Here is an 18,378-nt window from a genome sequence, read left to right as displayed (position 1 = left end):
ACCGATCCGATCGCATACACTCACACACTCACACATCAGACAGCATACACGCACACATCCGATCGCATACACTTACACACACATTGACGATATCGCACATACACGCTTACACAATCACAACATCCAGAGATACCACATGCTTCCGGCCATGTGATCCTCCTGCAGGTCTTGGAAGGTCACTGCACGCAGAGTATCGCCGCCGAGAAGCAAGCGATATCGCTGGATGTTGTGAGTGTGTGGATGCGATCTGATGTGTGTGTGAGAGTGAGTGTGATCTGATGTGTGTGTGTCTGTTCTTATGTGCGTGTGTGTGTGTGTTCCGCCGCTGCAGGACCTTGATGCGCTCACCTGCTCCCGGTCGGCGTCTTGTGAGTATGATCGGGGGTCTTCTTTCTTCTCTCTTCTGGGGGTGTCCGCTGCCTATAATGAAGTGTCCTGCAGTGTCTTTAACTCTTTCACCGCTGCATGACACTTCATTATTGACCTCAGCTATGTCTTATTTTCAGGGGATGTCTTATATTAAAGCATCCCTGAATACTCCTGCTATGTCTTATTTTCGGGGGACGTCTTATTTTCGGGGAAACACGGTATGCAGTAGACAGATTATGGTGCCCTCTGCTGGTGACACCTCCTGCAGTAGACTGATCATGGTGCCCTCTACTGGTCACTTCAGCTACTGCTGCAGTAGACAGAGATCATGCAGGTCCCGAACATACTGAGGTGAATGAAGGGCGCAGTTTATCAGCTTTTTAAGAGAAGTGAGGGCATCAGATTTTCCCAGACTGTGGGTGGAAGGAGGCAGCATTGAAATTCCTGACCTGGGAGCGAGAGCGCAGGCAGAGGTTGTGTACAGGTGTGAAAGGCAGTGCAACATGAGGACCATCTGTTTACCTCAAATTTGTGATATTATAGGATAGAGGAATACATAGATTTACACCAGAAGTCATTACAGGAAAAAGGAACACAATATATAGATTTACCCTAAGTGTTATGGCAGGTGAGAGGGGTGCAAGAACCATCCATGCTCCCATTGAAGTGTTGTGTACCCTAGACGAACAAAGGTGCTGGGATAATAGATGTCATGTATTGCACATGAGCAGAGGGACCTCGCATGTGTGGGGTGTTCTAGGCGAGTGGAGCAGGGGGACCTCGCATGTGTGGGGTGTTCTAGGCGAGTGGAGCAGTGGGACCTCGCATGTGTCGGGTGTTCTAGGCGAGTGGAGCAGGGGGACCTCGCATGTGTCGGGTGTTCTAGGCGAGAGGGACACGGGGACCATGGATATGGCAAGAAGAATACAGTGGAGGCATGGTGGTAGTCGAGGTGTTGGGTATTCCCGACAAGAGGAGAGCCGTAGCAGTGGAGGTGTTGGGTATTCCCGACGAGAGGAGAGCCGTGGCCGTGAAGGTGTTTGGTATTTCCGACGAGAGCCGTGGCCATGATGGGTATTCCCGACGAGCGGGCACCGTGGAGGTGTTGGGTATTCCGACGAGAGGTGAGCGGAGACCGTTGAGGTGTTGGGTATAAGCCAACAATGAGCCACGGGTGAGGACAGGGTTGATGTCGGGCTGGTACTTGCACCTTGTTCCTCACCCTCCCCTGCAAGTACAAGTGACTAGTCAGGTTTATTCTTTTATTCATTTTCTAGGTTTACAGCATTATATGAAAATCACAGCCGATGCCGTTCATAAAAAGGTCAGTCTGATATTTATTCTCAAAGTGTCTGTGCATTGCATAGGTGGAGACTTGCCTTCATAGAAGACAACATTTGAATTTACAGTTCAGTCAGAAGGGACAATGTATACGTCATCACAGGGATGGTATACATAAAATATAGATAGATATGTATTTACAACGCCATTCTGTCTCCTGCATGCTGCTCTCCCCGTTCGGCTCTGTACAGTGGCGTCCTGCTGTATTACGGATGCGCTGGTTCCCCAGCTGTCCATCAAGAATTCCCAGGGTATTGACTATCGAGCAGTGGATGTCCCCGGTGGAGGGGTCTGGGGTAATTTAGTGCAATTTCCTCTCATCTCTGTAGAGTTGTGGGACAGTTGTCGTGGAGCTGTGACCAGCTGAGGGCGCTCTGTCTGCTGCGTCCAGGCTCTGCTACATCTCACATAGGGAACATTGGTTTAATGACTGTCCATTGCTAGTCCTGGACCCACAGAAGCCTGGAAGCTAATCCTAATTCTGAGCCTGGACATCCAGAAGGAACAGTGGCCATCACTGCAGGTCTGGTACTTCCACCTCTTCCGGTGTTTTGCAGTTTTATCATCCATTGAATCAGGTTGGCTTATTGATATAAGGTGTCTGAGGACCTTGGGAAGGAAAAGTACACAATATGGCACCAGAAAGTGTTAGAGCCAAACATTTGGTAAAGGGTTCTGCTACTGTGCTCAATGCACTTGGCCAGGAAAATCCATGAGGCTGGCGGTAATCTGGGCAAGATATCACAAGGACATCCAGAAAAGAACCAAAGGGCAACATGTCCAGGAGGAATGGAAAAAACCAACTCAGGGGATTGTAAGGCTGACTAAAACGATGGTCTGTTGTCACCCCAAGGTCCTGCACTCGGCGTGCATCCTATCCTCGCAGGAACCTAACGGGCATAGGCACTCAAGTAATAACAGCCCATAGGTGTGGCCGCCAGTTGTATGTTGTGGGCCGGGGCAGAGCAGGGCCCTGTGGATCACAAGCTCTAGGCAGCAGCTCCTTGGATTTTTTTTTTTTTTTACAGTTTTACCAGCGGCAGACTATTGTGAACGATCAGCTGATCTGCAGCCGGCCGACGGGTGATCAGCTGATCGCTCCCAGTGCCGGCCGCCGGGTGATCAGCTGATCACTCCCAGTGCCGGCCGCCGGGTGATCAGCTGATCGCTCCCTGCTCTTCTGCAACTTGGGGATCTCTGGATTAAAGTTACCTGAAATACAGGAGGGAAAAGGTGAATGGAGGAAAGCAAGATCTGGTGTCCAACAGTAAAGCAGAAATGGGCTCAAGTGGCAGTCCAAGAGGCGGGCGGAGGGCACGGACCAGAGTCCGAGTCCAAGAGGCGGGCAGAGGGCACGGACCAGAGTCCCAGTCCAAGAGGCGGGCAGAGGGCACGGACCAGAGTCCCAGTCCAAGAGGCGGGCAGAGGGCACGGACCAGAGTCCCAGTCCAAGATGCGGGCAAAGGGCAAGGGCCAGAGTCCCAGTCCAAGATGCGGGCAAAGGGCAAGGGCCCCGGTTGCAGTCCGAGATATGGGTGGAGGGTAGGGGTCGAGGTCATAGTCAGAGGTAGGCGGAGGGCAGGGGCCGAGGTCAGTCAGGGGATGTAGAGCGTGAAAAAGGTGATTGAAGTAGGAAGATGGAGAGTGAAGGTAGACGAGTGGGATCGTCCATGTGATGTCTGCAGAGGACTTAAACACCAGAGGGGACTAGCGAGACTGAACAACATGTCCCTTGAACAGAAAAGTACATTTAAGCCAAGAGGAGACAGCAGATGGAGGTGACCGTCCAGTATGTAGGTCACAATATACATGGCGGCCGCCTACAAGATGCACATTAGGCAAGGGTTTACTTACACAACACCCAAGGAGGTTTATATTTATGACAGGAGCAGCAGTGTCTTTGGGAGCCCAAAAACATTAAGCTCAGAGTCGCCCTGTGACACCGTCCTGCGGGCGGCAATAACAGCTAAACACGATGAAGGGAAGCAGCTCGTGTGATTATCTGGCCGGCCAGGAACAATCCAATCTACGTTCCAACAGCAGCAATGAAGCTGGTGTCTTAGTCCCGGGTAGTCAGAGCTCAATCACTAATCCAGTCAAACACTTGGCTGCAATTTCCGAATCTTTCGGGACGACACCGGGCACAAGTAGCAGGTGCCTGCAGACTACCATATTTGATGGGTGTGATGGCCTGTCATGGATGAGGCACGAGACCACTCTGCGGGTCATCAACTACCGATCTGCATCTATGGGCACCTCCTGTAGAATATGATCCGGACACCAGCATGTGAGGAAGTGTGAGAAACTGCTATGAGTCGACCATCCTGCAGGGGGAGACAGCGCACCACGAGTGAGGAGCAGGGCTGTGGAGTCGGTAAGCTAAACCTTCGACTCAGACTCTTCAATTTCCCTTGCACCGACTCAGACTCCACCACTCCGACTCCTACATATATTGCTTATAGTTAGGTGAAAAATTTATTGTAGGACATCAACATGTGTATGTGATCATCAGACATTTAATTTTTATGATACAATAATCAAGATATTTTAATAAAACATAAAATATATTTATTGGATCCAACTTTAGAACACAAAAAACTAATAAATTGTAAATATGTAATACAATATGTAATATACAGTAGACTACATATATATCTTGTGGAATATATATACACACACACTGTATAATTATATATTATATATATTACATATTTACAATTTATTAGTTTGTGTTCTAAAGTTATATTACAATAAATATATTTTATGTTCTATCTAAATATCTTGATTATTGTATCATAAAAATGATTAAATGTCTGATGTTCACATTATACTACAATATATTTTTCACTTAAATATGAGCATTATGCTAAATATTTAATATTTAGTATGTTTTTGATGAAAAATGTTTTTTGCCACTTACATAGTGCATTATATATATATATATATATATATATATATAACACTATGTAGGTGGCAAAAAACAGTTTTCAACAAAAACATAGTAAATAACATTTGTGTAGTCTATGAATTTGTTGTAAGACATAGAATTGCCTCCATCAGATCCTCCTTCACAGATGACCTGATCTGACCTAATATTAAGGCTAGAGAACATCCTCTCTACAGTAACATGGGTTGGAGGCAAAGCAATAACCACATGGGCAACATCTCTAACAATTTCCGGGTATAAAGGAATTGCCTCATGCACAGTCAGTTTTGATGAACGGTTGAATTTTTCTATTTCTTTGAGAGCAAGTGAAACATTTTACTGAAATCTGGCCAATCTACTGCTATAGGAGACGGAGGGAAATCTTTTTCCTTCCGGCAACACTTTGCTGCTTCATGTCATCCAAATACTTCTCAAAGTTAAACTCCTCATCTTCTCAGATTCCTTAATAACAGGGTCGGTACCGCAGGACTGGCGCATAGCAAATGTGGTGCCAATATTCAAAAAGGGGACAAAAACTGAGCCGGGAAATTATAGTCCGGTAAGTTTAACCTCTACGGTTGGTAAAATCCTTGAGGGTTTCTTGAGAGATGCTATACTGGAGTATCTCAAGAAAAATAACCTTATGACAGAGTGTCAACATGGGTTTATGAGGGATCGATCCTGTCAAACTAATTTGATCAGCTTCTATGAAGAGGTAAGTTCAAGCCTGGACCAGAGAAATGCAGTGGATGTTGTGTATATGGACTTTTCAAAAGCTTTTGATACGGTGCCACACAAAAGGTTGGTACATAAAATGAGAATAATGGGGATAGGGGAAAATATGTGTAACTGGGTTAAAAACTGGCTCAGTGATAGGAAACAAAGGGTGGTTATTAATGGTACGTACTTGGACTGAGTCTCAGTTCATAGTGGGGTACCACAGGGGTCAGTATTGGGCCCGCTTCTTTTCAACATATTTATAAATTACCTTGTTGGGGGCATGCGGAGTAGAATTTCAATATTTGCAGATGATACTAAACTCTGCAGGGTAATCAATACAGAGGAGGATAATTTTATATTACAGGGAGATTTATGTAAATTGGAGGATTGGGCTGAGAAGTGGCAATTGAAGTTTAATGTAGATAAATGTAAGGTCATGCACTTGGGTAGAGGAAATAACATTTATGATTATGTACTTAATTGTAGAACACTGGGTAAAACAGACACAGAAAAAGACTTGGGTGTATGGGTGGATGGTAAACTTCACTTTAGTGGACAGTGTCAGGCAGCTGCTGCCAGGGCTAATAAAATAATGGGATGTATTAAAAGAGGTATACGTGTTCATGAAAAAAATATAGTTCTACCTCTGTACAAGTCACTAGTGCGACCGCACTTAGAATACTGTGTACAATTCTGGTCACCGATATATAAGAAGGACATAGCTGAACTGGAGAGGGTGCAGAGAAGAGCGACCAAGATTATTAGAGGAATGGGTGGGCTGCAATACCAAGACAGGTTATTAAACTTGGGGTTATTTAGTTTGGAAAAACGAAGGCTTAGGGGGGATCTAATCACAATGTATAAATATATGAGGGGACAGTAGAGACCTTTCCAAAGATCTTTTTACACCTAGGCCTGCGACTGGAACACGGGGGCATCCGCTACGTCTTGAGGAAAGAAGGTTTAATCATAATCACAGACGAGGATTCTTTACTGTACGAGCAGTGAGACTGTGGAACTCTCTGCCGCATGATGTTGTAATGAGTGATTCACTACTAACATTTAAGCAGAGCCTGGACGCCTTTCTTGAAAAATTTAATATTACCAGTTATGTATATTAGATTTTATGACAGGGTATTGATCCAGGGAACTAGTCTGATTGCCGGATGTGGAGTCAGGAAGGAAATTTTTTCCCCATTGGAACTTGTTTGCCACATTGGGGTTTTTTTGCCTTCCTCTGGATCAACATGTTAGGCTACAGGTTGAACTAGATGGACTTAGAGTCTCCCTTCAACCTTAAAAACTACGATACTATGATACTATGATGAGGATGAAGATATGGCAGCAGTAGCACTGTCAGGACCCAAGTCCTCTTGCGCCTGGCAGTCCTGTAGCCGCTCATCCTAACTGCTACCTCACTCAAAGCTTCTTTTCCTTTAGTAAGCTGTTGATCATCAAGCAGTATACGAAGACTTGGGTCCACATAAACAGCTGTCAGAAGAATTTTATTTTCCAATAGCTGTGTATCTCTCCGTTTCATTGAAGCAGAAATGCCATCTGCGATTAAACCTCCTCTTTGGGACAGGCAAAATAGCAAGTTCTTCCACTCCCATATGAAAATGCCAGGAGTTCAATCCTCAGCTTGTAATTTTTTAGTCACGGTAAATGGGTGATTAAGCAATTCCTTCAATTTAGCCACCTGTGTCCAATGACCTTCATTTAAGGTTACTTGAGGGTTTACCATATCTATAAGAAATGATTTTAGTTCAAGCAATCGCTCAGTCATTAAATAAGTGCTGCCTCACCGAGTGGCTTGATCAACAATTGCCCCTTTCCCAGCACATTTCTTCAAGATGGAATCAATTTTAGGGGTTCTGCCGGCAATAACCAACTTCCTCACTTTTCCAATTAGAATTCCAGCATGTCCGCCCAGTTTCACACATCCGGCTTTTCACCAGTTTGGCGGATGCGGCGCACGCCAGTATAGTACGATACAGTACAGTGGCAACACCACAACTTCCGGGTCACATGACAGCATGTGACCGGCGTTTGTCGCGCTGCCACTGTACTGTATACACTGTACTGGAGTGCGCCGCATCCGCCAAACCGGTGAAAAGCCGGATGTGTGAAACCGGGGTCCCGGTCTTGCAGACTCTTTCATTGCCAGCTGCAGCGTGTGCACAACACAGCGCATGTGATGAATAGGAAAGTGTTTTGAAGCAGCTTCAACAAGATCATCTAATCCTAAAGTATCATTTTGCTGTTCTTCTGTTGTAATATCTGTTTGTTCCTCCGTTACATGAGCAGCGCTGTGGCTCCATCTCACACATACTAAATCCTAAATTTTCTTCTAGCTGTTGTTCATTACTCTCATTCATCAGTTTAATTGTACTTATCAAGTTTGAACCATTGTCCTTTACAATAGCAAGAACCTGTTCTTTTTTGAGTTGGTAATCTTGCAGAACTTTTTCCACTAAGGCCTGGAGAAGCTGGCTGCTGTGATGAGCTTTACTATCTGTTACTGCCAGTGTCTTGCTAACAATTTATTTCTTCTTTACAAACATCGAATATTGATGGCAAAATAATTGAGTGAAATGCAGTGACTCTGGGCATCCAGCAAAGGCAATGGGTGACAAGATAGGACATTCAGACACAGCGTTTTGTGAGGATCCTCACAAAGAATGAGCAGTCAGCTTGTGTGGCCTTTTTCTAATGCTTTTTTATGAGCTCAAAAACCTTTCAGGTGATGCAGTTTTTTAAAAAGCTGATCTGCTTTTGCAGCTGACAAATGTATCCTCAAAAAACGCAGCAAAAACGCTGTGTGTGAATGTAGCCTTAGATCAGGAACAGAACAGCCATTTATAGGACATTTCATAACTTTCCCAAATTCCTATGAAAAAATATTCAACACATTCTGCATTGCACTACTGTCCCCAATTTATTATATATTCTAGGAGTCGGAGCCGGTTCATTTTATACCGACTCCGACTCCATCAAAATGAGCTGCGACTTCGGCTCCATCAAAATTAGCTCCGACTCCGGCTCCGACTCCATCAAAATTAGCTCCGACTCCACGACTCCAACTCCACAGCCCTGGTGAGCAGAATCACTTAGGTCTTCAATCTTCACCTCTGGTCCTATCGTAAATTGGGGCAGGGTGGGAGCGTGCTTCTCTCCAGAATGAGCCGCTGCGGGGGAAGGACGACACCATTACCACGCGCCTGACGTAGTCCTGACAACAGTAAGCAACCACCATCCCCCCAGGTCCCAGGTTTTAAACACTTACTGGTTGCGCAGCACACGGACACTTTCATCTTCAGGCACGAGTGTCGGTGGTTGTGGGTTGGTGTTGCTGGAAAAAGAAAAAAAAACAAAAAACAATAAGAATGGGTGCAATGTAAAAATTAAGACTAAAATACCAGGAGGAACAACTGAAGGGTTCAACTGAGTATCAGCAGGAGGGATCCTGTAAGGGGACCGGGGATGTCCATCCACCGGATGACAGATGACTGCAGCGGGAGCCTCCACCTGCCTGCTGTGATTAGTGCCCCCTCACATGTGACTTGGGAGTGAGGCCATCCCCCTTACATCCGGCAGAATTTGGGGTGCGAGGAGCCCATACATCAGCCGGACAGATCCCACAATCCGTTGTGAGCCTTCGCTCTGGGGTAGATGGATGGCAGTGATCACTCGCAGACTCAGAGGCAGCGGCTCCTCCTGTGTCAGTGAGCAACATCCACTGCACTGATCACATGTGCAATTCTATATTTTGACCACTAGGGTGAGATATGCACCAGTCTTATTACACCGCTGTATACAGGCATCCGTATTACAGGACAGTGCAGGCATGCAATACATGGTGCACAAACCCAGAGTCAGATGACACGTCCTCCATCTAACAAACGCAAGGTAAGACGCTCCCCTGTCGGAGGCTGCAGGCGGCTCACCACTGGGCTAAAATGTAACGCCTTGGTTCTGTTCCTGGGACACAGATCTCCAGCGCGCTTGCTGAATGTACTTGATGGCCCCAATGCAGCTCTACCCTCCGGTACTCACAGATGTAGTAGTAGTTGTGTCCCGCGTGGAACTCGTACCCCAGAGAAAAGGCGCTGTACCGCTGAAACTTCTCTGAGAACTTGATGGGGCTGTGTGGGGAGTGCGGCCGGTTACATTCCCAGCGCTTGAAGCCATGGCTGGTGTTGCAGGAGTGGTAGCCCTCATAATTCACCATGTACAGGATATACTGCTCCATCCGGTGATCCGCCATCGTATCGTTATAATGTGGGCAGTAAATGTCAAGGTAGTCGTTTACATTCACCTGAACCGTGTATTCATTGCGCCGCAAACTGGAAGGAAAAAAAAAAAGACATTAGTCCCATCAGCCGAGCCACCCCGCAGAGCAGGGACCCCTTCATCCTCCCCGCAGGAGCCGACCCCCGGGATATCCTGATCCCCAAACACCACACCATCTTTACACCAGAAGCCAGATAGAGTCTGCTGAAAAGCTTCTGACAGGCCGCCTCTGGTCACGTGTGTCCCTCCGGTGTATAGCTTCTGCCTCCGGAAGCCACACAAAGTATTACACTTTTAAAAAAGTGTAACCCCTCCCCTCTGCCTATACACCCTCCCGTGGATCACGGGCTCCTCAGTTTTGGTGCAAAAGCAGGAAGGAGAAAACTTATAAATTGGTCTAGGGTAAATGCAATCCGAAGGATGTTCGGAGAACTGAAAACCATGAACCAAAAGAACAATTCAACATGAACAACATGTGTACACAAAAGAACAACCAGCCCGAAGGGTACAGGGGCGGGTGCTGGGTCTCCCAATAGGAGCTAGAAGAAAAGGAATTTACGGTAAGTAAACAAAATTCCCTTCTTCTTTGTCGCTCCATTGGGAGACCCAGACAATTGGGACGTCCAAGAGCAGTCCCTGGGTGGGTAAAAGAATACCTCAATAAAAAAGAGCCGAAAAAAACGGCCCCCTCTTACAGGTGGGCAACCGCCGCCTGAAGGACTCGCCTACCTAGACTGGCGTCTGCCGAAGCATAGGTATGCACTTGATAGTGTTTCATGAAAGTGTGCAGACTAGACCACGTAGCTGCCTGACACACCTGCTGAGCCGTAGCCCGGTGCCGCAAAGCCCAGGACGCACCCACGGCTCTGGTAGAATGGGCTTTCAGCCCTGAAGGAAGCGGAAGCCCAGCAGAACAGTAGGCTTCGAGAATCGGTTCCTTGATCCACCGAGCCAAGGTTGACTTGGAAGCCTGCAAACCCTTACGCTGGCCAGCGACAAGGACAAAGAGCGCATCTGAACGACGCAGGGGCGCCGTGCGAGACACGTAGAGCCGGAGTGCTCTCACTAGATGCAAAGAGTGCAAATCCTTTTCACACTGGTGAATTGGATTAGGGCAAAATGAAGGTAAGGAGATATCCTGATTGAGATGAAAAGGAGATACCACCTTAGGGAGAAATTCCGGGACCGGACGCAGGACCACCTTATCCTGGTGAAACACCAGGAAGGGGGCTTTGCATGACAGCGCTGCTAGCTCAGACACTCTCCGAAGTGATGTGACTGCCACTAGGAAGGCCACCTTCTGCGAAAGATGTGATAGAGAGACATCCCGCAGCGGCTCGAAAGGTGGTTTCTGAAGAGCCGTTAGCACCCTGTTAAGATCCCAGGGTTCCAGCGGACGCTTGTAAGGTGGGACTATGTGGCAAACTCCCTGCAGGAACATGCGAACCTGCGGAAGCCTGGCTAGACGCTTTTGAAAAAACACGGAGAGCGCCGATACTTGGCCCTTGAGAGAGCCGAGTGACAAACCCTTGTCCATTCCGGATTGAAGGAATGAAAGAAAAGTGGGTAAGGCAAACGGCCATGGAGGAAGACCGTTAGTAGCGCACCAGGATAGGAAGATTTGCCAAGACCTATAATAGATCTTGGCGGACGTAGGCTTCCTGGCCTGTCTCATGGTGGCAATGACATCCTGAGATAACCCTGAAGACGCTAGGAGCCAGGACTCAATGGCCACACAGTCAGGTTGAGGGCCACAGAATTCAGATGGAAAAACGGGCCTTGTGACAGCATGTCTGGGCGGTCTGGAAGCGCCCACGGTTGACCCACCGTGAGATGCCACAGATCCGGGTACCACGACCGCCTCGGCCAGTCTGGAGCGACGAGAATGGCGCGACGGCAGTCGGATCTAATCTTGCGTAGTACTCTGGGCAGCATCGCCAGAGGAGGAAACACATAAGGCAGTCGAAACTGCGACCAATCCTGAACTAACGCGTCCGCCGCCAGAGCTCTGTGATCCTGAGACCGTGCCATGAATGCCGGGACTTTGTTGTTGTGCCGTGACGCCATGAGATCGACGTCCGGCGTGCCCCAGCGGCGACAGATCTCCCGAAACACGTCTGGGTGTAGAGACCATTCCCCCGCGTCCATGCCCTGACGACTGAGAAAATCTGCTTCCCAGTTTTCTACGCCCGGGATGTGAACTGCGGAGATGGTGGAGGCTGTGGCTTCCACCCACTGCAGAATCCGTCGGACTTCCTGGAAGGCTTGACGACTGCGAGTGCCGCCTTGGTGGTTGATGTATGCGACGGCAGTGGCGTTGTCCGACTGGATACGGATCTGCCTGCCCTCCAGCCACCGATGAAAAGCCAATAGGGCTAGATACACTGCCCTTATCTCCAGAATATTGATCTGAAGGGATGACTCTATCGGAGTCCAGGTTCCCTGAGCCCTGTGGTGGAGAAAAACGCTCCCCAACCTGACAGGCTCGCGTCCGTGGTGACCACAGCCCAGGTTGGGGGTAGGAAGGATTTTCCCTGTGACAGAATTGGGAAGGAGCCACCACTGAAGTGACGTCTTGGTTGCAAGGGAAAGAGAGACGTTCCTGTCGAGGGAAGCCGTACTCTTGTCCCATTTGCGGAGAATGTCCCATTGGAGTGGCCGAAGATGGAATTGCGCGAACGGGACTGCCTCTATAGCTGCCACCATCTTCCCCAGGAAGTGCATGAGGCGCCTTAAGGGGTGTGACTGACTCCGAAGAAGGGATTGCACCCCTGCCTGCAAAGAAAGCTGTTTGTCGCTCGGATGCTTGACTAACGCTTGCTGGGTAAGAAACTCCATCCCAAGGTACGTCAGTGATTGGGTCGGTGTCAACGTGGATTTCGGGAAGTTGATGATCCACCCGAACCGCTGGAGAGTCGCCAGAGCGACAGATAGACTTTGTTGACACGCCACCCGAGACGGGGCCCTGACTAGGAGATCGTCCAGGTAGGGAATCACCGAGTGGCCCTGAGAATGCAGGACCGCCACAACGGATGCCATGACTTTTGTGAAAACCGGTGGGGCTGTCGCCAAGCCGAAAGGCAATGCCACGAACTGGAGGTGTTCGTCCCCGATGGCGAAACGCAGGAAACGTTGATGCTCGGGTGCGATCGGTACATGGAGATAAGCATCCTTGATGTCGATCGATGCTAGGAAGTCTCCTTGTGACATCGAGGCGATGACCGAGCGGAGAGATTCCATGAGGAACCGTCTGGTTCTCACACGTCTGTTGAGTAGCTTGAGGTCCAGAACGGGACGGAATGACCCGTCCTTTTTTGGCACCACGAACAAGTTGGAGTAAAATCCGCGACCACGTTCCTGAAGGGGAACGGGGATCACGACTCCTTCCATCTTTAGAGCGGCAACTGCCTGAAAAAGTGCGTCGGCCTGAGCGGGGGGCGGAGAGGTTCTGAAGAAACGAGCCGCAGGACGAGAGCTGAACTCTATCCTGTAACCATGAGACAGAATGTCTCTCACCCATCGGTCTTGAACATGTGGCCACCAGGCGTCGCCAAAGCGGGAGAGCCTGCCACCGACCGAGGAAGCGGCCGGGGGAGGCCAAGAGTCATGAGGAAGCCGTCTTGGAGGCAGTGCGTCCTGCGGCCTTTTGTGGGCGAGACTTGGATCGCCACGCATAGGAGTTCCTCTTACCTTTCTCCGGCCTGTTGGACGAAGAGGATTGGGACTTGGCGGAGGGACGAAAGGACCGAAATCTCGATTGAATTTTTCTCTGTTGAGGTCTCTTAGGTTTGGCCTGGGGTAAGGAGGAATCCTTTCCTTTGGATTCCTTAATAATCTCATCCAATCGTTCGCCAAACAAACGGTCGCCAGAAAACGGCAAACCGGTTAAGATCCTCTTGGAAGCCGAGTTTGCCTTCCATTCGCGCAGCCACATGGCCCTGCGGACTGCCACAGAGTTAGCGGATGCTACAGCCGTACGGCTAGCAGAGTCCAGGACGGCGTTCATGGCGTAGGACGAAAAAGCTGACGCCTGAGAGGTCAAAGACGCAACTTGCGGAGCAGAATTACGTGTGACAGCATTAATCTCAGTCAGACAAGCCGAGATAGCTTGTAGTGCCCACACGGCTGCAAAGGCCGGGGCAAAAGACGCGCCCGTGGCCTCATAGATGGACTTCACCAGGAGCTCTATCTGTCTGTCAGTGGTATCCTTTAGGGATGAGCCATCTGCAACCGACACCACGGATCTAGCCGCCAATCTGGAGACTGGAGGATCCACTTTGGGACAGGGGGCCCAACCCTTAACGACTTCAGATGGGAAGGGGTAACGCGTGTCAGTGTTTCTCCTGCTGAGACCCCGACTCCTCTACAGGAGGAGGCGGGGGAGAGAGATCCAACACCTGGTTGATGGACGAGATAAGATCATTTACTAAGGCGTCCCCTTCAGGTGTATCAAGGTTAAGACCGATGGGTGAGAGACGTGTCTCCTGCCCTAATACACCATCCCCATCATCAGCCCCCACACAGCGCTCCTGCCCTAATACACCACCATCCCCCATCATCAGCCTCCACAGGGCGCTCCTGCCCTAATATACCACCACCACCCCATCATCAGCCCCACACAGCGCTCCTGCCCTAATACACCCCCACCCCCATCATCAGCCCCCACACGGCGCTCCTGCCCTAATATACTGTCAGGGCCGGGAAGGCTTGTAGGCCCAGGGGGTGGATCCACTGGACCTTGCACCCCACCGGAGGGCAGGGTACACGGCAGCCAGAGCACCGGCATGGCAGGGACAAGTATAAGCAGGTCACCAGAGTCACAGAGTTCTTTAGGACAGTAAAGTAAACAGGCACAGGTACCAGAGAGCAAAGACACGAAGTCAGCAGGACACGGCACCAGAGGACCTGAGCACCTAGCTCATAAGACTATGCTACAAGACACGTTGATCAGGCCCCGCCCACATGGAAAGGAAAGTCTTATATACCCAGCACAGCCCTATGTCATTTCCTGCTTCAGGTGTGCTGGGCCCATAAGACCAGGAGAGTGGGCGCGGCCTGGTCCTATACAGAACCATGAGGCTAAGACTCAGAGTCAGACTCCTGAGACCAGGAACAGGACTCAGGGGAGCAAGAGCGGGAGCGGCAGCCATGACCAGTGGACACGTGGACTGGATCAGTGAGCAAGGAGCGGTGGTGCGATGGCGATACTGGATCAGTGGGTACGGAGCGGTGGTGCGATGCAGGGACCGGCTCAGTGGGTAAGGAGTGGTGCTGGGACACGGGGAGCGTGACAGTACTTCCCCCCTGAAGCCCCCCTCCCCGCGGCCGGGACATGTAGGCGCGCCGAAGAGGGGCAGCAACGTACTTCCGGGACAACCAGGACCAGGCCTCAGGACCGCAATCCACCCAATCGACCAGGAAGGACTGCTTACCCCGGACTGTTTTCATGGCCACTATGTCCCGTATCGGGGAACCCATGTCAGCGGCAAGGGAGGCAATGGAAAGGGGAGGACCGTCAGAAACAGGACTGGAGTCTCGGACGGCCGGATCAGGCGTCTCGGACTGGGTACAGGACAGTGTCTCATCCTCGGTAGCCGGTGGCATCAAAGTCTCAATTGTCAGGGACAGTGGAACGACGCTGGAGTGCGTCGTCTCCTCTGGTTCCGGTGGCACCACAGGCACAAGTGACAGGAGTTGTGGTACGGCACTGGACTTCGTCGTCACCTCTTCAGGGGTCGTGGTTCCAACGGTTCAGGTGACAGGGACTGAGGAACAGGCTGTAGGCAGTGGTCATGACACAAGGGTCCCCAGCGGGAAATAGCGCCAGAGCGCCAACTAATGGCAGGGTCATGGAGTTGAAGCCAGGGCAGACCCAGCAGGAGCTCAGGAGCCATTCTTGGGATGACATAGAAGGCTATAGTCTCGGTATGCGAAGCGCCAACCTGGAGGTTCACGGGTTCGGTGGTAAACCGGACAGGTTTGTAGAGCGGTTTTCCGTCCACTGAGGCGAACCAGAGAGGCTTCTTCAGCGAGGTGACAGGGACCTGGTATTTGTCTACTGTGGCCTGGTGAATAAAGTTGCCTGCTGCCCCGGAATCGATGTGGGCCTCAGCTGAAAACCGGGTCCCCTCTGTCGTCACCCGGACAGTCTGTTTAACTGGAACCAAAGGGATTTCGGTGGCAAGGATGGCGGTTGCCACCATCCCTTGGACCTGGGGTCTACTTGGTTTCTCCGGGCAAGAACGGAGCATATGTGAACCGTCTCCGCAATAGAAGCACAGGCCCCGGGCGAGCCGTTCTGCACGGCGTTGCTTGGCTTGGGTCAGACGGTCCACTTGAATGGGTTCTGGCGATAAGTCACGGAAAGGCAGGGACGAGGGAGCGGTAGGTCTCTGCGGGGGCAAGGCATGGCAAGGTGGTCGCTTCTCCCGGACTCTTTCTTTGGTACGCTCCTGAAAGCGGAGGTCAATCCAGGTGGCCAGGGAAATCAAAGCGTCCAGGGTGCGTGGAACATCACGGCCGGCTAGTTCGTCTTTAATACGACCCGAGAGACCCTCCCAAAAGGCCGCTGTTAAGGCCTCATTGTTCCAGCCCAGCTCCGAAGCGAGCGTGCGGAACTGGATGGCGTATTGGCCGACTGTTTGGGTCCCTTGGCGTAGCCGGAGGAGCGTAGAGGTCACTGCGGTAGTTCATCCGGGTTCGTCGAAGGTGCCCCTGAAGGCTCGCAGGAACTCCTGGATGTCGGTGATCATCGGGTCCTCATTTTCCCACAGGGGGTTAATCCAGGCCAGGGCTTCGCCTTCCAGGTGTGACATCAGGAACGCCACCTTGGCCTGGTCTGAGGCAAACAAGTGCGGGAGCAACTGGAAGTGCAGGGAGCACTGGTTCAGGAAACCGCGGCAGGACTTGGGATCCCCTGCATAGCGAGGCGGAGCAGCGAGGAGCAGTTGCGAGGCCGTGGAGGAAACTGGTTCGGACCTGGAGACTGGTTGCTGCGTGGACTCAGACGAGGCGGCGGTCTGCAGCGTATATAACCGATGGTCCACGGACGCCAGGAATTTAAGCATCCGGTTCAGGGTTTCACGCTGTTGTGCCAGCTCCTGGCGCAGCTCAGCCAGCTCTGATGTTTGTGCTCCAGCGGAATCCATGGCCTGATCAAACTGTCAGGGCCGGGAAGGCTTGTAGGCCCAGGGGGTGGATCCACTGGACCTTGCACCCCACCGGAGGGCAGGGTGCACGGCAGCCGGAGCACCGGCGTGGCAGGGACAAGTATAAGCAGGTCACCAGAGTCACAGAGTTCTTTAGGACAGTAAAGTAAACAGGCACAGGTACCAGGGAGCAAAGACACGAAGTCAGCAGGACACGGCACCAGAGGACCTGAGCACCTAGCTCATAAGACTATGCTACAAGACACGTTGATCAGGCCCCGCCCACATGGAAAGGCAAGTCTTATATACCCAGCACAGCCCTATGTCATTTCCTGCTTGAGGTGTGCTGGGCCCATAAGACCAGGAAAGTGGGCGCGGCCTGGTCCTATACAGAACCATGAGGCTAAGACTCAGAGTCAGACTCCTGAGACCAGGAACAGGACTCAGGGGAGCAAGAGCGGGAGCGGCAGCCATGACCAGTGGACACGTGGACTGGATCAGTGAGCAAGGAGCGGTGGTGCGATGGCGATACTGGATCAGTGGGTACGGAGCGGTGGTGCGATGCAGGGACCGGCTCAGTGGGTAAGGAGTGGTGCTGGGACACGGGGAGCGCGACATATACCACCACTCCCATCATCAGCCCCCACACAGCGCTCCTGCCCTAATACACCCCCACCCCCATCATCAGCCCCCACACAGCGCTCCTGCCCTAATACACCCCCACCCCCATCATCAGCCCCCACACAGCGCTCCTGCCCTAATACACCACCACCCCCCATCAGCCCCACACAGCGCTCCTGCCCTAATACACCCCCACCCCCCATCAGCCCCACACAGCGTTCCTGCCCTAATACACCCCCACCCCCCATCATCAGCCCCCACACAGCGCTCCTGCCCTAATACACCCCCACCCCCCATCAGCCCCCACACAGCACTCATGCCCAATACACCCCCACGCAGCGATCTTGCCCTAATACACCCCCACCCCCCCATAATTAGCTCCCACACAGCGCTCTTGCCCTAATACACCCCCACCCCCCCATCATCAGCCCCCACACAGCGCTCCTGCCCTAATACACCCCCACCCCCCCATCAGCCCCCACACAGCACTCATTCCCCAATACATCCCCACGCAGCGATCTTGCCCTAATACACCCCCACCACCCCTATCATCAGCCCCCACACGGCGGGGGGGATTGAGATGGAGGAGGAGATGGGGATATATACAAAGAGGAGGAGGAGGAGAGTACAGGGATATGTACGAGGAAGAGGAGGATAGGAGGGGGATCTCTACGGGCCGCTGGAGAGGACGATGGATCTTTATGAGGGTGGAGGAGACGAAGGAGGGGGAGCTATATGGGGCAGCGACGAAGAGGAATCTATACAGGGGCAAAGGAGAGAGGGGGATTTATACAGTGGAGAAGGGGAGCTGTGCAGGGCAGTGGAGGATCCGTGCGGGAGAAGCAGAAAGGAGAGGAGGGGGAAGCGTGCGGGGCCCGAGGAGAGGACAACCTGTATAGGGGCGGAGCAGAGGGCAACCTGCATAGGGGCGGAGCAGAGGGCAAGCTGCATAGGGGCGGA

This window comes from Anomaloglossus baeobatrachus, chromosome 12 (assembly GCF_048569485.1).
Source record: "Anomaloglossus baeobatrachus isolate aAnoBae1 chromosome 12, aAnoBae1.hap1, whole genome shotgun sequence".
In the NCBI taxonomy this organism is placed as follows: domain Eukaryota; kingdom Metazoa; phylum Chordata; class Amphibia; order Anura; family Aromobatidae; genus Anomaloglossus; species Anomaloglossus baeobatrachus.
The sequence above is the reverse complement of the archived record's forward strand: the minus strand, read 5'-3'. Positions refer to the sequence as shown.